The 21,218-nt window shown below is 36.2% G+C and overlaps 1 protein-coding gene and 1 pseudogene across 2 annotated transcripts in view; both read right to left on the bottom strand.

The window, feature by feature from the left end:
* Window positions 1–21,218, bottom strand: part of DACH2 (dachshund family transcription factor 2) — a gene marked incomplete at both ends in the record, with an annotated part of 663,098 nt that overhangs the window by 313,973 nt on the left and 327,907 nt on the right. The gene's annotated exons all lie outside the window — the stretch shown is intronic.
* On the bottom strand, window positions 3,388–5,820 carry LOC307069526 (ubiquitin carboxyl-terminal hydrolase 10-like; annotated as a pseudogene). Its single transcript has one exon. The product of its transcript is annotated as a ubiquitin carboxyl-terminal hydrolase 10-like (transcript).

Genomic DNA, 21,218 nt, shown 5'->3' with positions numbered 1-21,218 from the left:
TTCAACAAGTGGTGCTGAGAATACTGGACAGCTACATGTAAAACAATGATATTAGCACATTTACTCATACCAAATACAAAAATAAACTCAAAATGGATTAAAGACCTAAATGTAAGACCTGAAACTATAAAATTCCTAGAAGAAAACATAGGAGGAACACTCTTTGACATAAATTGGAGAAATATTTTTTTGGATCTGTCCCCTAAGCCAAAAGAAATAAACGCAAAAATAAACAAAGGAGACCTAGTTAAAATTAAAAGCTTTTACACAGCAAAGGGAACCATCAACAAAATGAAAAGAAAACCTATGGGATAGGAAAAAATATTTACAAATAATATGTCCAACAAGTTTTAATATCCAAAATATATAAACAGTTCATACAACTTAATACATTTTATTATATATTTGTTAGTTTTTTTCATATTTCTTAAACCAATATTTGTCTCAACAGAAAGCCAGGAAACTTTTCTGTAATATCTAATACTTTCCTCAGATTTCAGGAATGAAAAATATGTGGTGTATTTATATCCCTTGATATGGTTTTCAAAACCACACTGAGAATGCTATCTTTTCATTTTCTCATTAAGGTATACTTTAAAAAAATATTTATTGTTTTATTTATTGGCTGCATTGGGTCTTCATTGCTGCGTGCAGACTTTCTCTAGTTGTGGAGAGCAGGGGCTACTCTCTGTTGCGGTGTGTGGGCTTCTCAGAGTACAGGCTCAGTAGTTGTGGCACACGGGCTTACTTGCTCCATGGCATGTGGGATCTTCCTGGACCAGGGATCAAACCCCTGCCCCCTGCATTGGCAGGCAGATTCTTAACAACTGCACCACCAGGGAAGTCCCTCATTAAGATATACTTTCATCTATCAATCTATAATTACCATTTTACAAATATGATTCAAGTCATAAATTACTTTCTTCTTCTTCTAGATACGGAAAGCTACAATTCCAAACTAGGAAAATTACAATTTTTAAATTGCAAAAAAATAAACTTCTTTTAAAATGAGGATAAACATTTTTTTAAACCAGCTCTGTGATTTTTTTTTATTGACGGACGACAACTTTAGACTCTAGGTATCACTAGCTGTGTACAATTAGAGATGTAGCATCATAGAGGAGCAGGCAGCAGAATTAAACAGCAGACATAGGGCAATGTCAATCTTCATTATTTTGCCCATTTTTCATTATGTGTACACAAGCATGAATGCAATTTGAAATCTCTTAATGGCAATAAAGTTACAAGCACCCATCTATATGGCTAACATCTTAACTCCAATATTTCATTTGCAATGTGCACATAAGCAGCTTCTCATCACACAATTGTTAGCGTATTTTTCCTATTAGGAAACAGCAACTTATTTTTTGTTTATTTATCTTTTGAAGTAAAAACTATTTCTTCTCTGATAATAGCTCATTTTTATCATTTATCAAAAAGTTAAATGGTGGGGGAGGAAAGTGTGATGTATTAAAACATTTACTTTTTAAGGAAAGAAAAAAATCATTTCCACAAATTTAAAAGTGTTGTTACTGGAGCAGGATCTATTCTACTGTACAGTTAGATGGAGAATCAGCATTATTTCAGAAATATGGTTTTTTTTTCCCTTAAAATTTCTTTTTTTTTAATCTTTATTGGAGTACAATTGTTTTACAATGGTGAGTTAGTTTCTGCTTTATAACTAAGTGAAACAGTTATACATATAAATATGTTCCCATGTCTCTTCCCTCTTGCTTCTCCCTCCCTCCCACCATCCCTATCCCACCTCTCTAAATGGTCACAAAACACCGAGCTGATCTCCCTGTGCTATGCAGCTGCTTCCCACTATCTATCTATTTTACGTCTGGTAGTGTATATATGTCCATGCCACTCTCTCACTTTGTCACAGCTTACCCTTCCCCCTCCCCATATCCTCAAGTCCTTTCTCTAGTAGGTCTGTGTCTTTATTCCGGTCTTACCCCTAGGTTCTTCATGACATTTTCTTTTCTTAGATTCCATATATATGTGTTAGCATACAGTATTTGTCTTTCTCTTTCTGACTTACTTCACTCTGTATGACAGACTCTAGGTCCACCCACCTCATTACAAATAACTCAGTTTCATTTCTTTTTATGGCTGAATAATATCCCATTGTATATATGTACCACATCTTCTTTATCCATTCATCTGTCAGTGGATACTTAGGTTGCTTCCATGTTCTGTCTGTTGTAAATAGTGCTGCACTGAACACTGTGGTACATGTCTCTTTTTGAATTATGGTTTTCTCAGGGTATATGCTCAGTAGTGGGATTGCTGGGTCATATGGTAGTTCTATTTTTAGTTTTTAAGGAACCTCCATACTGTTCTCCATAGTGGTTGTATCAATTTACATTCCCACCAACAGTGCAAGAGGGTTCCCTTTTCTCCACACCGTCTCCAGCATTTATTGTTTGTAGATTTTTTTTTTTTTTGCAGTATGTGGGTCCCCCACTGCTGTGGCCTCTCCCGCTGCAGAGCACAGACTCCGGACTCACAGGCTCAGCCACAGGCTCTGGACACACAGGCTCAGCGGCCATGGCTCATGGGCCCGGCCACTCTGCGGCACGTGGGATCCTCCTGGACTGGGGCACAAACCCGTGTCCCCTGCATTGGCAGGCAGACTCCCAACCACTGAGCCACCAGGGAAGCCCTGTTTGTAGATTTTTAATGATGGCCATTCTGACCACTGTGAGCTGATACCTCTTTGTGGTCCTGATTTGCATTTCTCTAATGATTAGTGATGTTGAGCATCCTTTCATATGTGAACTCAAAATGGATTAAAGACCTAAATGTAAGGCCAGACACTGTAAAACTCTTAGAGGAAAACATAGGCAGAACACTCTATGACATAAATCACAACAATAACCTTTTTGACCCACATCCTAGAGAAATGGAAATAACAACAAAAATAAACAAATGGGACCTAATGAAACTTAAAAGCTTTTGCACAGCAAAGGAAAGCATAAACAAGATGAAAAGACAACCCTCAGAATGGGAAAAAATATTGGCAAATGAAGCAACTGACAATCTCCAAAATATACATGCAGCTCATGTAGCTCAATATCAAAATAACAAACAACCCAATCCAAAAATGGGTGGAAGATCTAAATAGATATTTCTCCAAAGAAGATATACAGATTGTGTACTTTGTTAAGTCAAGTGACAATCTGTTTCAATCAAATGATTTTGATTTGGAAATTAGAAGTCAACATAAACTATGTTGTGCACAAACTCCAAGGCGTCTCCTTTCATTCTAGCCCATTTTTGCAACAGGGAGAAAGAGTTTCTCTCTAAAGAATCATTAAAGATAGGAGGGAAGTCGGTGAGACTTGGTGCTCAACAAGCAGTGTTGGGCACAGACGGTAACAGCTACAGCAGGTCCACATGGCAGTAATACAAGAAGTAGGCTGTGTGCTCAGTAGTGGGCTTCAACACTTGGTATTGGTTAATCACCTTGACCATCTGGTCGTTGATGTGCAGCCAGCCATTCAGACCAATCTGGAAGACATCCATGTTGTAGTGGCCACCAGTGTTGCTGCTGCTGTGGTGGTAGACGACTGCAAATAGCCTATAGGCTCTGTGACATTTAAAATTATGATTTTTAACCCCTGGACAAAGCAGTTCTTTATTAATTTCCAAGTCCACAGTATATCCAATATTTTTTATAAGCTTCTGCTTTCCACCAGTCTTCTCGTAAACTAACTATTTCAGGTGCAACACGAGAACAACAGGGAGTTTTTCCAGAGTAACTCTTCAACTGATCTCAACCTCTTGTTTGATTTTGGTGGTATAACCCTGGACAGATTCTCTTGTCACCAAGCTTTCCAATGCATCCTGGACGGTGCGTATCTTGTCCGACTGGATATACAGCTGCAAAGTGAAGAACGGCTGTAGGGTGGCAGACTCTTCTGAACTCTGCTGGTAAACCACAGACCTGATGTGTTCACCAAAAATGCCAGTGATTGGGGTCTGGACAAAATCCGCCTGGTGAATGAAAAAGGTCTTATTTCAGGGACCAACTTGCTCCTATTAGTCCTCACTTCCTTTGCCTCGTTCTTCCTGCTCGTCTTTGTTCACTGAGTGGCTTTTGGGTCCATTGGAAATAGTAAGTTTTTCATTATTTGCTGAGAGAAGTTTCTTTAGGTTCAGCATTTCCTCATAAAGTCCATTTAGAATGGAGCCTAAGTACTCCTCAGCATCTTTTTGGTGACCCTTTTCAGAAAGGCTCGACTTGATAACTGTCAGGAGTCTATAAGTATACGTTGGTTCAAAGGCAGCTCCAGGGCGGATATCCCTCATGATCCCCAAGAGCTTGTCTGGGTTTTAGAGGCACTGGCATATTAGTAAACTTATTCATTAGCCAAACAAAGCTATCAATCATGGGTGTGGATATACAAGCCCTCTACACTTTTGAATACAGAGGAATGAACTTCATCATGTGATACATCAGAGTGCAAGGAACCAATGCCTGAAGTGTAGCATTAATGTAGCCCCAGTTTCCTTTATTGATCAGCCCGCGGGGTTGCAATGACACTGGTTTATGAATCAAGGTTATGTTCTCCAGTAACTCTGCAAACTTTATGGCTACAGGATCCTCTGAAACTGGAACCAGCCCTTCCTTGACTTCAACCTGCTTTTCAGAGACCAGGGTAGAAGTGGTGGGAGGGGAATACTTAGTTTCCATGGAAACCACAGACGAGGAGGGAGAGGGGATGGGAGGCGATAGAAGGAAGAGGGCTTAGAATCCTGAAAAAGACTGGCCCACGACTTTGCAGGCCAACTGGTGGCAGCAGGACTTACCACAGAGGCCTGGGCATCTGCAGGAGGGGAGGTGCTCTTAGCTTTCACAGGGTCCGTGTCTGAGCTTGCACAGCGTGCAACTGCACCCTGTTGGCAGCTGTGCCCTCAACCAAGGATTCAAGTATTTGTCCGTTGGCACCTCCAAGGTTCTCAGTAGTATCAGTCCCAACCTAAGGCTGAGCCACAGCTGTCCTCAAGAGGGTGTCCCTGGCAGCCTCTGTGGGGTAGCAAGATGGTTCAAGGTCAGCCCCACCACAGGCAGCCCTCAGGCTGCCCCTGCAGTCTTGGCCCTGCTGATGAAGGCTCTGGGAAAGAACCACTAGGCACAGCATCACTGCTGAAGTCCGTGGCATCCTGGGGGCTGCCACAAGTTCTGGGTGTCCCTGACAGGGGCACATCACCCACCAACTTTGCATCCTCTGTGCCTACATTGTTCTGGACTCTGGGATTGACATGGCCATTGACCAGGGCTTCTGTGGAAGTGCTACACTCTCTGCCATCTTTCAAGTAACTCTACCCAGGTGGACTTTTTTTGTTTTTGTTTTCTTTTTACGCTCCCTTTGTCCAAGACCACCCAAGATGCCACCATTTTCTAAAACTTCCACCTCCACGTTAGTGCTGCCATCCAGAGCAAGTGCAGAGCCTGAGTACTGGTAGTTGGTGGAGCGAGAGTTCACTTCTGTATCTATGACATCAGGGATATTTTGGGAAGTTGTGCAAATAAGGATAAATTCAGGGGCCTAAGGATTCAATGTGCTTGAAATACTGTATGTAGTTGGGAGTTCTTTGCAAAGTGTCAGTGGGTTCAGTTATTTCATTAACACCAAATTCAATTATCTAATAGTCTTCTCCATTAGGTAGCTCATCAGCAGCTTATGCACCAGGCAGAACTGCTCCACCACATAGACGATGCTCAACCAAAGAGCAAGGAGTCACAAAGAACTAATGGAATTCATCAGGGCTAAAATCTCCAGAAATATACTGTGGGTTGCGGAGGGCCATGGTGGCCTGTTTCAATGAGCTTCAGTGCTCGACTGACTCCTCACGCTGTTTCTCTTCTAAATCAAATTTTGATTTGTATATATTCTCACTAAATTGTTATAGAACAAAAGAAACATTTGCATGCAATAAGTGTTTATGGAATAAATGAAGAGGAGGAAGAGGATGGAAAAACTTTAAAGCAAGACAAGTGGAAATTAAGGATTTTCACAAGAGAGTAGAATTCTATAATTTTATAGACACAAAAGAACTAAGGTACATTTTATTCCACCTATTCATTTTGAAATAAGCACCGAGTCTCTAGATGTTAACATTTCCCTTTTTTCAATGCATCCTCTATATTAAATACTTGTTCAAAAGATAAAAATATAACTCTGTCCTTGAGACTGAAAAACTACAAAAACAATAGCAGTAGCAGCAGCACACTCTCCCAAGGAAATAAGCTCTTTTCTATTTGAAAGAACTTAATAGTATGATCCTCAATAATGAAAGGAATCTGTGTTGTATATTGCAGTAAAAATAACAAACCTATAATGAAGATCTTCAACCAGAAATCATGAAAACTGGACAGTTTACTGCCTGCTCTTACTTTTTTTAAGTCAGGATTTTTATTTTAATTGAGAAAGGAAGTCTGTATGCCTGGGTTTCCATTGGCCTCAATCATAATTTCCAACTGTATCTATTCACAGATGACTACATATTGTTCTCTATCTGAACAGAAGGAAAAGATGTCTGTTGTCCCTTGACATACTATTCATTACAGTGAAAAGTAAATAAGAACTATTTCATCTTCAGAATATTTTTCTATGACATTAAAATTGAAACAATATTAAAGTCACATTACAGATCTTTATTACATTAAAGACCTGTAATAGAAGATATACAGTAATAACACAGTTTTGCTTTACTCTAATGAAGTAATAATGGTGTCAAATTAAATAAAAATATTCACTAAAATAAACATTTGAGTTACAAACTTAATAGTTTGCCAACATTACTAGAAGCAAATGAAATAAATTTCAAGGTCTTAAATTGTGAAGGAAAGGCTGTGAGTTTAATTGTACTCCATAGTAGTATGAATTTCCTCTTTCCCTTAAGACTGTAAGGGGAAATCAGTAAATTGATGGGTAATCCAAATCAAAGTTCATCAAAATTCAGAGCCTTTGTTACATGTGCAGCAAGGACTACTAAAATCATATACCATAATTTACCTGTGTGATTAGTGGTACAGAAATGGTGTACCTTGCCATACAGGGAAAGGCCAAAATACATGCTGTAACAAAGTTGGTGGTGCTTCTAGGCAGAACAGGTAAACACATACCACCCTTTCTCTCTCACACAACACAATGATACCTAGACAGAATGTATGATGTAGCTCTTTGAGAATTCTGAATAGTATATTAGCAGGAGGATAGAGTAAGAACTTCAGAATTCAAAGTACTACTGATCTGGTAGTAGGTTTGCACAATTTCCCTTCCAGTATCTTCTAGTTTGAACTCAACATAGCCTGAAACATATAAATGGGCACTGGTGCAGACAGAGAGGGAAATAGGAGAAACCCTCTGCTTCTGGCTTAAGGAGCAGGAAAGGGAACTCCTACCATTCAGAGATACTGGAAATCCTTGATTTTTTTGCTTTTGTTTTTTTGTTTCTTTGTTTTCCTTTCTCCAATCCCTCATGTCCTAGCTCTCAATCTGTACTATGGAACCAAGAGTACAGGAAGTTCCCCTTCTGATCAGAGGAGATCTGGTACCAAGAACGTGGGGCCAAGCCCATTGATATTGGGATTTCTTTTTTTTTTATTTCTGACTCCTCACCACTTGAAAATGAACACAGGCACAGGAATGGAAGTGCTCAATATGGATAAGTAACTAAGTCTCAAATATCTGTCCAAAGGTCTGAAAAGAGGAGACCCAAAGAAATTGAAATCACAGGAGAAATCAAGAAGAGGGAGGTACTCAAGACACTGAGTCTATAAAATAGTTTATGAGATCCTGGTATCAATTCTGAACTGTGTGTGCATGGGGATCTGATCTTATTCTGCATACCAAAGACTTTGAGAAATAAACTAAATGAAACCACTGCCAAGCACCAGAATGCCCTAGGTAATGCACACAAATGATAGATTTGAAAATAACTGCACAGACTTTTAACAACAATTACATTGAAAGCACAACACACACAGTGTGGATGAGAAGTTGTGGCCTGAACATGAAAAGATCATTTCATTGATAAAACAAAATATCAACATTCTGCACAGGCAACATTCTGCATAGGCTTTAAATAAGTCCTAAAATCTAACATAATATTCAAAATATATAGAATAAAATCCAAAGTTATTAGATACACAAGAACAAGGAAAGACTGAGCTTGCATGGAAGAAATAATCAATAAGAGATGAATTCTAGGACAGTGATGTTAGGAGCTCTGCAGAACTGCTCCCAAGGGGAAAGCATAATTGGTAAGAATTATATGAAACCAAAAGTTTTATGTCTGTAGAAATAGTCCCAGTTAAATACAGCAAAAGAAGAAACATTTATCCCCCCCCCAAAAAAAAATATACAAAATCCCAATAAGAACAGCAAGAGTCAGTGACACTTGAGCCAGGAAACCCTCTCTCCCTCCCCTCTGCTTCAATTCAGCAGGACAGGAGCTCCACTATGAGCAGGTGTGACCAAAAACACAGGGTTGTCTCTTCCCCCAGATCCCAGTTAAGGGCTATGATATCTCTGAGGATGGAAAGACATTTCTCATCCTCCTCAGTTCCATGTTGCAAAAGCTCTATTACATTCTGAATGTTCTAGGTCTCTCTTCCTCCACCTAGCCACAATTTACAAGGCAGAAGCTCTAATAAGGTGCAGCAGAGCAGAAACAGTGTAGCCCAGATCACTTTTGTCCCAGCCCATTCAAAGGACAAAGGTTCTATCTTGGGAAAGGCAAGTGAAGAAGAGCAGAAGTTACTGCCATGTGAAGCAGGGGTGTTATTCTGAGAGAAGTGAGCCACCGCCCTGTCCCCAAATCCAGAGAAATGGTGCACAATTGTTTACTGAGAGACAGAGGTGGGCCATAATAACAGAAAACTAAGAAGCTCTTCCCAAGGGAACTGACTTTATTTGGAAGAGTTTTGGACAGTTCAAACTTCATGGTATGCAAAAACAAACAAACAAACAAAGTGTAATTTTGGGCTTCCCTGGTGGCACAGTGGTTGAGAGTCCGCCTGCTGATGCAGGGGACACGGATTCGTGCCCCAGTCTGGGAAGATCCCACATGCCACAGAGCGGCTGGGCCCGTGAGCCATGGCTGCTGGGCCTGCGTGTCTGGAGCCTGTGCTCCGCAACGGGAGAGGCCACAACAGTGAGAGGCCCACGTACCACAAAAAACAAAAACAAACAAAAAAGAACTTCATGGTGCTGTTGAATATAATGGATATTTTAGATGTAAGCAATAAAGAGGAGGCTAATAACTCCATGAGTACAACCAATTAAACCACAGGCCAGCTAGCTGACAAGAGAAAACCAGGGAAATAAACAATTAAGAAGATCCCTCCTGGGGTCAGAACAAACCTCAAAGAATAGCTTATAAAATCAACCCCTGCAGAGTGGCCAGAATATAATTGGGTCAGACTATATGTAGTATTTATACCCTCAATGCATTTTCAAAAATAAGAGAAAAATCAGCTGGTTATGACTCAGGGCTAAGGGATGGGTGAGATATCAACAGAGGCAAACAGCTTGACAGAGATATCAGAGAAAGTGACAGTCAAAGAGAGCCATGATAAAACCTTGTCATCCCATAGTGACTGTATTTATGCTAAAGGCTGTGCCCTCTGAGGAGGAATAAAATAAACATTTAAAAAATGTTAATAGTAATAGAGAGGGACATTTTATAATAATAATGTTCAATAAATCACAAAGATGTAATGATTATAGATACATGTGCACCTATAAACAGAGCTCCAAAATGCATAGTGCAAAGCCAGAAATAATAAATGTAAAAATAGATAATTCAGATCATAGTTGGAGACTTCAGTAATCCACTTACAATAACAGATAGAACAACTAGATAGTAGGTCAACAAGGAAATACAAGATTTGAACAATACTATAAAGCAAGTAGACCTAAATGACATCTATAGAATACTACACCCAAAACCAGCAGAAAACATTCTCCTCAAGTACAGAGAACATTCTCCAGGATAGACCATATGCTAGGTAGTAAAATAAATATCAGTGAATTTAAAAGAATTGAAAACATGCAAGTTTTATTTTCTGAACACAGTAGAATTAAACTCAAAATTAATAAAATGAAAGGGACTTCCCTGGTGGTGCAGTGGTTAAGAATCTGCCTGCCAATGTAGGGGACATGGGTTCGAGCCCTGGTCCAGGAAGATCCCACATGGCACGGAGCAACTAAGCCCATGTGTCAAAACTACTGAGCCCGCATGCCACAACTACTGAAACCCATACACCTAGAGCCCATGCTCCACAACAGGAGAAGCCACCACAGTGAGAAGCCCACACACTGCAATGTAGAGTAGCCCCTGCATGCTGCAGCTAGAGAAAGGCCGTGCCCAGCAACGGAAACCCAACACAGAAAGAAAGAAAGAAAGAAAGAAAGAAAGAAAGAAAGAAAGAAAGAAAGAAAGAAAGAAAGAAAGAAAGAAAGAAAGAAATTTTAAAATAAATAAATAAATAAATAAATAAATAAATAAATAAAATGAAGAAGTTTGGGGAATTCACAAATATGAGGTAACTAAAAAACATGCTCCAAAATTACCAATGGTTGAAACACAAGATCACAAGGGAAATTAGAAAGTAGGTTGAGATGAATGAAATGAAGACACAACATACCAAAACTTATTGAATGTAGCTAAAAAAGTGTTTAAAGGGAAATTTGTAGATGTAAATGACTATATTAAATGTGAAGATGGAAATATACCCCATGTTCATGGATTAGAAGACTTAATATTGTTAAGATGGCAATACACCACAAAGCAATCTATAGATTCAATGCAACCCCTATCAGTATGCCAACAGCTCTTTTTTTTCCTGCAGAAATAGAAAATACAATCCTAAAATTCATATGGAATTGCAAAGGGCTCCAAATAGAAAAAAAAAAACAATCTTGAAAAACAATAACAAAGTTGAATAACTCAAACTTACCAATTTCAAAACTTACTACAGCATTGTAGTAATCTAGACAGTGTGGTACTTCCTTAAGGATAAATACCTAGATCAATGGAATAGAATTGAGAATCCAGAAATAACCCACACATCTATGAACACAAGGGTGAAGAGACCATTCAGTGGGGAAAGAATAGTCTGTTCAACAAATGATGCTAGTACAACAGGAGCTAACTCTAAAACTTTTAGAAGAAATTATAAAGGTAAACCTTGATGATCTTGGATTTGGCAACAGTTTCATAGGTATGACACTGAGCACAAGGAACAAAAGGAAAAGCTACGTAAATTGTAATTCACAAAGTTAAACATTTTTGTGCATCAAACACTATGAAAACAGTGAAAAGACAGCCCACTTAAAAGGAGAAAATATTTACAAATCATATATCTGATATGATTCTAGTATCCAGAAAATGTAAATATTCTTACAACCAAAAAACAGACAAACAATTAAATAATGGGCAAAGGAACTGAGTAGACATTTCTCCAAAGAAGATATACTAACAGCCAAATAGGACATGAAGATACTCAATGTCATTAGTCATTAGTGAAATGCAACTCAAAACCACAAAGAGGTACCACTACACACCCATGAGGATGACCATATGGAAAAAGAAATAAGTAAGAATTGGGTAGGATGTGGAGAAATTAGAACACATATACATTGCTGGTAGGATTGTAAGATGGTGCAATCACTGTGGAAAACAGTTTGGTGGTTCTTGGAAAAGTTAAACATAGAATTACCATCTGAGCAAGGAATTCCACTCCTAGGTCTATACCATAATTGAAAACAGGTCTTAAATAAAAAACCTGTACACTAATGTTCATAGCAGCACTATTCACAGTAGTCAAAAGATGGAAATAATCCAAATGTCCATCAACTGATAAATGGATAAACAAAATGTGGTATATCTATAAAAATAATAAAAAATAGAAAATAATAGACATAGAAAATAATAAATATTGATACATGCTACACCATAGATGAACCTTGAAAACATTATGCTAGTGAAAGAAGCCAGATGCAGACGGCCACATACTGTATGATTCTTTTCACATAAAATATCCAGTATAGGCAAATCCACAGAGAAAGAAAACAGAATAGTGGCTGCCAGGGGCTGGGAGAGTGAGTATGAAAAGTGACTGCTTAATGGGTAAGGTATCACTTTGGGATGATGAAAAAATTCTGGAGCAACATAGTGATTGTACAATGCTGTGGCTGTACATATGTTCCTGAATTGTACACTTTATAATGGTTAAAATGGTAAAATTTTTTTGCCTTTAAAACTTATTTTCATTTACTTGGATCCCTCAAAACTTTAACTAAGATGTTCATTTTGTTAACCCAATGTAGACCCATCCCTACATCCACAAATTCACCAAATTAGAAAAGAATGGCTAGATCCCATGATTGAGCATAAACACTGCAATGGTATTAACCCAAGTTTTTAGTAGGCTTTTTCTCACCTTCATACACTAATTTTCTACTTCTGTGTTTATGGTAAGTGTGCTGTTTTTTGTAATCTTAACTTGTACTTAGCAGTAGATATATATAAATAATAAATTCAAATAAAAATAGAAAAGTTGAATCTTTGAGGTAGAGAATAAAAGGGAAAATAGACAGTTCCTCCTTCTAAACTTTATGTTATGTGTATTTTTCCACACAAAAAATCTCAAAACAACAACCTTCTACCTTATGAAACCAGAAATAAAAGAAGAGAAAACTCAACCCAAAGCAAGTAGAAGAAAGAAAATGGTAAAGTTTATAGGGGAAATAAGTGAAATAGAGAATAGAAATCAATAAATAAAATCAAGGAAATCAGAAGTTGTTTCTTTGAAAGATCAACAAAATTGACAAACTGTTAGATAGACAGACAAAAAGAGAGAGAGAAGATTCAATTGACTTAAATCAGAAATAAAAAAGAAGACATTACTAAAGACCTTACAGAAATAAAAAAGATTATAAGCCTAGGTGGAATGGACAAAATCCTAGAAACAGAAACAAACTATCAAAATTGACTCAAGAAGAAATAGAAAATGTGACTAGATCTATCACAAGAAAAGAGATGAAATAAACTTCCCACAAAGAAAAGCCCTAAATCCAATAACATCCGTGGAGAATTCTACCAAGCTTTTAAAAAAGAATTAACACAATCCTTCACGAACCCTTTACAGAAATAGAAGAGGAGGGAACAATCCCCAGCTCTTCATCTGAGGAAAGTTTTATCCTAATTTAAGTAAATAGAATCCCAAAATCAAAGATATCACAAGAAAAGAAAACTAAAAAACAATTTTTCCCATGAATCTAGATGCAAAAATCCTCAACGAAATACTAGCAAACCAAATTCAGCAACATATAAAAAGCAGTATACACCATGGCCAATTGAGATTTATCTGAGGAATTCAAGAATGGCTTAACATAGAAAACCAATTAATGTAATATACCATATTAACAGAATAAAGGGTCCAAACCATATTATCCTATCAATAGAAGCAAAAAAATTGACAAAATACAACACTCTTTCTTAGTAAAAAAAAAATACTCCACAACTGGGAATAAAGTGAACTCAACCAGATAAAGGGCATATACAAAATCTCACAGAACATCATAATTAATGCATTGCCCCTAAGATCATGAAAAAGAAAAGGATGCCTGCTATTGCCACCTCTGTTGAAAAGTGTACTGGAGGTTCAAGCTATAGGAATTAGTGAAGTAAATAAAATAAAAAGCTATGAGATTGGAAAGGAAGACATAAAACTATCTCTACTCTTGTATCACATGATATTGTATATAGAAAATCTTAAGGAATTCAATTTTAAAAGCTATTGAGTTAATAAAGTAGATCAACAAGGTTGTAGAATAAAAAATCATTATATAAAATAATTGTATTTCTATAAATACCTAAAAATAACACAATGAAATTGAAATGACTATTAATTTACAATAATATCAAAACAAATACAATATTTAGGAATAAATTTAAGAAAAGAAGTGAAAAATGAATACTCTGAAAACTAAAACACAGCTCAATAATTAAAAGGCAAATAGCCCAGTTAAAAAATGGGCAAAAGGATCTGAATCAACCCTTCTCTAATGAATTATATACAAATAGCCAATAAACACATGAAAACATGTTTAGTATCAGTATCCACCAGGGGAATGCAAGTTAAAACCATAATGAAAGATGTCGAATATACAGACTTACAGCTTACTAGAACAGCGGCTTAGAAAAAGAATTTTACTATTAGAGCCAATACCAAGGCAGAAAACTTAAACTGTAATTGACAAATTGCTGAAGCTCAAAGTAGACAAGCTTGAGAGTTAAAAATGCCATGGAGGGACAGTCTTAGAAGGTCCCCCATACTTTTAGGTGTTTTACCTCCACGAGATCTACCAGGTCCTCATAGTGAAGATCAGAGAAAAATCCCCTAGTACTTTTGGCCAGAAGAGGGGGAATGTAGCCATTTTTAAATACACCCAGAGCATTCTGTTCTTCTAATAAAAAATGACCTCAGGGAGACTATATTACCAGAGCCCAACTGACTGGAGTTTTACCGGAAACTAACTGACCTGGAGAAGGGAAAAACCTAACTCCAGATAGCTCTGAAAAATCTCCATGTCTAGACAATATTTAAGAAGTAGGCTCTAGGGAAACCCAAGGCCCACAGTAGACAAAAACAAGGAAAATAGAGACAATTTTAGCTTCTTACACCTATAAAGATAGCAAACGTCAAACACAGGCTAGCAACCACCCAGATAAAAATAAAACCTCACACTAAAAGGCCTATTTATCTAAATTCCTTTATCCAGTACATCTTGTCCAGCTTGCAGCAAAACATCACAAGACACAATAAAAGACAAAACAAAAACAAAAACAAACAAACAAAAAAAACAGTTTAAAAAGACAGAGCAAACATCAGAACCAGACTCAGATATGGCAGAGATTTAACAATTATCAGACTGAGAATTAAAAATAACCATGTTTCATATGCTAAGGATACTAATAGACAAAGTAGACAACATGAAAGAAAAGGTGAACTGATGTAGGTAAAGAGATGGGAACTCAAGAAATATGCAAAATGAAATGCTAGAAAGTTTTTAACAACTGTAACAAAATGATGTATGTCTTTGATATGATCATCTATAGACTGGAAAGAAACAAAGAAAGAATAAGTGAGCATGAAGAAAGGTCAATATGGACTTTGAAAACTTAAAATCAAAGAGAAAAAAAGAATGAAGAAGATGGAACAAAACATCAAAGAACTGTGGGAAAACTACAAACGTTGTAATATATGTTTCATGGAAATATCAGAAAGAAAAGAAAGACAGAGACAGAAGACATATTTGAAGTAATAATGAAATTATTACTGTAGACACCAAATTATAGGTCCAGGGAGCTCAGAAAACAAGAAGCACTATCTATCTATCTATATCTATATCTATATCTATATCTATATCTATCTATATATATATATATGTGTGTGTGTGTGTGTGTGTGTGTGTATACACACACACACACACAGAGTTGGCCCTTGAAGAACATGGGTTTGAATTGCACAGGTACACTTATATGTGGACTTTTTTCAATAAATACTGCAGTACTACATGACCTGTTGTTGGTTGAGTCCATTGATGCAGAAACAGTGATACAGAAAGCTGACTATAAAGTTTTATCCACATTTTCAACTGTGTGTGGGGAGTCATACCCATAACCCCCACGTTGTTCAAGGGTCAACTGTATGTATAACTATAACTAGACATATCATATTCAAACTAGAGAAAATCAAAAACAAAGAGAAAATCATAAATTAAAGAAGTAGGTGGATAAAGCCATACTTATAGAGGAGCAAGGACAAGAGTTATATAGGCTTTTTCTCCAAAAAAACAGCAAGCAAGAAGACAGTGAAGTGTAATTTTTAAAGTGTTGAAAGAAAAGAAAAACACCAACCAAAAATTCTTTACTCCTCGGCATTATCCTTCAAAAGTAAAGGAGAAATAAAGATTTGTTAGACAAACAAAAATTGAGGGGATTTTTTACTAGTAGACTAGCCATGCAAAAAATGTTAAAAGAAGTTCTTCAGAAAGAAGGAGAATGATATATATCTAAAATCTGGAACTATGTAAAGAAAGGAAGAGCATTAGACAAGGAATAAATGAAGGTAAAATGAAATCTTTTATTTTCTTCATTTTTAATTGATTTAGCAGTTAGCAGTATCTTCAAAATAGTAATACCACTGACTCACTTGGCAACTTATAACATACAGATACGCAAAAATGAATGATGGCAATATTGTAAGGGAGAGAAGAGAGGAATTGGGAATATTCTGTTATAAGGTAATTGCACTAACTGTAAAATTTTGGATGTAGTATTATTTGAGAATGGACTTGGATTAGTCATAAATGTATATTGCAAACTCTAGGGCAACCACAAAAAATAGCAAAATAAGAATATAATTGGAATGCTAAAAGGGAAGATAAGATGGATTCATGTACAATGCTCAATTAAATTCAGAGGCAGAAAAAGAGTAGGAATCAAAAGAAGACACAAAAAACAAGGACAATGAATAAAAAAAGCTTCAAAAAAAAGAAAAAAGCTACAAATACAATAGGTATTATTCCAACTATATCAATAATCACTTTAAATATCAATGGTCTAAATATACCAATTAAAAGGCAGAGACTATCAGAGTGTATTAAAAACATCTAATTATATCTTATTCATAAGAAACCAACTTTAAATATAAAGACACAGATAGATTTAAAATAAGAGATGGAAAAAGACATATCACGCTAACACCAATCAAAAGAAAGCCGAAGTTGTTTTCTTAATTTCAGACAAAACAGACTTCAGAGCAAGGAAAATTCTTAAGAATAAAGAAGGCACTGCATAATGATAAAGGGGTCAATTCTCCAAGAAAGTCTTAATTCTTAAGTTGAATGTGCCTAACAACAAAGCATCAACATACATGAGGCAAAAGCTAATAGAACTTCAAGTAGAAAAAAACTAATCCACTCTTATAGTTGGAGAATTCAACACCCATCTATCAGTAATTGACAGATCCAGCAGGCAGAAAATCAGTAAGGCGAGAGTTGAACTGAACAGCACCATCAATCAACTAGATCTAGTTTACATTTACAAATTCTTCATCCAACAACAGGAGAATACACATTCTTCTCAGACTACTTTGATCATTCTCCAAGACTGACCACATGCTGGTCCATAAAACATGCTGTTACAAATTTAAAGGGCTAAATGTCATACAAAGTATGCTCTCAGTTCCCAACGAAAATAAATTAGAAATTATAATAGAAAGATACTTGGAAAGCAGCCGCATATAGACATTAAATAGCATATTTTTACATAACACGTGGATCAAAAAGAATTTCAAGATAAATTTAAAGTATTTTGAACTGAACGAAAATGAAAATACAATTTATCAAAATCTGTGGAGTGTGATGACTGCAGGATTTAGAGGGAAATCTATGAAATTGCATTAGTATATTACAAAAGAGAAAGACATAAAATGAATTATTCAAGCTTTCATCTTAGGAAACTAAAAAAATGAAAATCAAATTAAATCCAAAGAAAGCACAAGAAAAGTAATAATAAAATTACAGAAAATATCAGTGAAATTGAAAACAGAAAATCAATGAAACCAAAACCTGATTATTGGAAAAGGTCTATTAAATTTATAAAATTTTAACCTGCCTAACTAAGAAAAAGATGAGAGAATTAAATTACTAATATCATAAATGAAAGAGGGGCCATTATTACTGATCCTGTAAACATTAAAAACTAATAAAGAAATATTGAAAATTACTATGTTTGCAAATTTGATAACATAAGTGAAATGGAAAAATTCCTAGAAAGACACAAATTACTGAAAGCAAAAAAAGGGAAAATAAACAAATGGGACTACATCAAACTTAAAAGGTTTTCCACAGCAAAGATAACCATCAACAAAATGAAAAGGCAATCTACTGAATGGGAGAAGTTATTTGCCAATGATATATTTGATATGGGGTTAATAACAAAAATAAATAGAAAACACACAACTAAATATCAAAAATAAAATCATTAAAACAGGATTTTAAAATGGGCAAAGGACCCAAATAGACATTTCTCTGAAGAAGACATACGAATGTCCAACAGACACATGAAAAGATGCTCAACATCACTAATCATCAAAGAAACACAAATCAAAACCATGAGCTATCACTTCACACCTGTCAGAATAGCTTTTGTCAAAAATACAACAAATAATAAGTTGGCAAGGATATATAGAAAAGGGAACCTTCGTGAACTATCAGTGGGAATATAAATTCGTGCAGCCACTACGGAAAACAGTATGGACATTCTTCAAAAAATTAAAAATAGGACTTCCTACAAGGCAGCAATACCACTTCTGGGTATTTACCCAAAGAAAACAGAAACACTTATTTGAAAAAATACATGTACCATTATGTTAATTGCAGCATTATTTACAAGAGCCAAGATATGGAAGGTAACCTAGGATTAGCAACATAATCAATAGATGAAAGGATAAAGAAGATATGGTATATTACTCAATGGAATATTACTCAGGCATAAAATGGAATGAAATCTTGCCATTTGTGACAACACAGGTGGATCTAGAGGGTATTATGCTAAGTGAAATAAGTCAGAAAGAAAAAGACAAAAATCTATATTTCACTTATATGTGGAATCTAAAAAACACAAAACAAATTAACAAATATAACAAAACTGAACAGACTCATAAATACAGAAAGCAAACTGGTGGTTGCCAGAGGGGAGGGGAGTGGAGGGTTGGATGAAATAGGAGAAGGAGATTAAGAGGTACATACTGGAGTTATAAAATAAATAAGTCACAGGTATGTTATATACAACACAAGGAATATAGTCAGTAATACTGGAATAATTTTGTATGGTTACTAGACTTATCATGGTCATCATTTTGTAAAGTAGTTAAAAGTCAAAACATTATGTTTTACACCTGAACCTAACATAATTTTGTACATCAACTATACTTCAATAAACAAATAAGAAATAGATAATAGGCCCATATATTTTTAAAAATTTTAATCAATACTTAATAAACTTCAAAATCAGAAAGCACAAGGCCCAGTTGTTACACTAGTGAATAAAAGCAAACATTTAAAGAAGAAATTACACCAATTCTTTACAATATCTTACAGAAAATAGATGCAGAGGGAATACTTACTAACTCATTCTTTGAGGCCAGCATTACACTGATACCAAATATTTTCTTTTATTAAAAGAAACAAAAACTACAGATGAATATCTCTCATAAACTTAGACACAAATGTCCTTAACAAAATATTAGTAAATTGAGTCCAACAATTTATAAAAAGTTATACACCATGATCAAATGAGATTTCTTGCAGTTATGCAAGTTTGACTCAGCATATGAGAATTGGTGAATGTAATCTGTCACATCAAGAGGATAAAGAAGAAAAGTCATATGATTATATAAATATATTCAGAAAAAGCATTTGACAAAATCTAACACATATTCTTTTTTTTTTTTGCGGTATGCAGGCCTCTCACTGTTTTGGCCTCTCCCATTACAGAGCACAGGCTCTGGATGCACAGGCTCAGTGGCCATGACTCACAGGCCTAGCCACTCTGTGACATGTGGGATCTTCCCAAACCGGGGCACAAACCCGTGCCCCCTGCATCGTCAGGCAGACTCTCAACAACTGTGCCACCAGGGAAGCCCTAACACATATTCTTGATAGAAACGCTCAATAAGGTAGAAATAGATGGGAACTTCCTCAACTTGTTATAGAACATCACAAAAATTCTACAGTTAACATCATAATTAATGGTTATAAACTAAGTGATTTTCTGCTGAAATAAAAAAAAATAAGCCAATGTAAACCCGCCCATGGACAGACACCAGCTCCAGGAACACCACAGCCATGCAGCCTGCCATGGCAGGACCCAGCACACCCACCAGCAGACTGGCACCAGACATGGAACCCCCACCCTGACCTCATTCCTGACAATCAGCAGTCAAGCAACAGCTCTGGGACACGTTGGGCCCCTCAGCCAGTGGCCCATGGCATTCAGCCCCAACCACCAATGAGCAAACACCAGCTTCAGGACCCCCAGTGACCTGCAGCCAGTGACCCCAGGTCAAGTTATGCCTACCAGTAAGCTGGCACTAGCCCCAGCACCACCTGGACCAGGTGACAAAAGAAAATGTAAACACAACAATCCAAAATCTGTGAGACACAGCAAAAGCAGTTTTAAGAGGGAAATGTATAATGATACAGGCCTTCTCAAGAAAGAAGAAAAGACCCAAACAACCTAACTTTACACCTAAAAGACTAGAAAAGGAAGAAAAAAACAAAGCCTAAAGTTTGTAGAAGGAAAGAAATCATAAAGACCAGAGCATAAATAAATGAAATAGACACCAAAAAACCCCAGAATAGATTAATGGAACTAAAAGTTGGTTATTTGAAAAGATGAACAGAATTGATAAACCTTTAGCCAGACTCAATAAGAGAAAAGAGAGCTCAAATCAATAAAATCAGAAATGAAAATGAAGTTACAGCCAACACCACAGAAATACAAAGGATCAAAAGAGATTACTATAAACAACTACATACCAATAAAATGGACAACCTAGAAGAAATGGACAAATTCCTAGAAATGTACAATCTCCCAACACAGAACCAAGAAGAAATATAGAACATGAACAGAACAATTAACAGGAATGATATTGAATAATAAAAAATCTCTCCGTGAAAAAATGTCTATGACCAGATGGCCTCACAGGTGAATTCTACAAAACACTTTGAGAAGAATTAACATCTATCCTTCTCAAACTATTCCAAAAAGTTGCAAAGGAAAGAATGCTTCCAAACTCATTCTACAAGGCCAGAAACATCCTGATACCAAAACCAAACTGATTACAGAAGAAGAAAATTACAGGCCAATATCACTGATAAATATAGATGCAAAATTCCACAAAAAATATTTGCAAACCAAATTCAACAATACACGAAAAGGATTATACAACATTAACAAGTGGGATTTATTGGAGGAATGCAAGAATGGTTCAATATCCACAAATCAATCAATGTGATACACTACATTAACAAAAGGAAGGATAAAAATGATATGGTCACATTAAAAGATGCAGAAAAAGCTTTTGACAAAATTCAACATCCATTTATAATAAAAATGTAAGT

Source organism: Hyperoodon ampullatus (assembly GCF_949752795.1).
Source record: "Hyperoodon ampullatus genome assembly, chromosome: X".
NCBI lineage: Eukaryota > Metazoa > Chordata > Mammalia > Artiodactyla > Ziphiidae > Hyperoodon > Hyperoodon ampullatus.
Note: the sequence above shows the minus strand (reverse complement) of the source record. Positions and strands in the feature narration are given on the sequence as shown.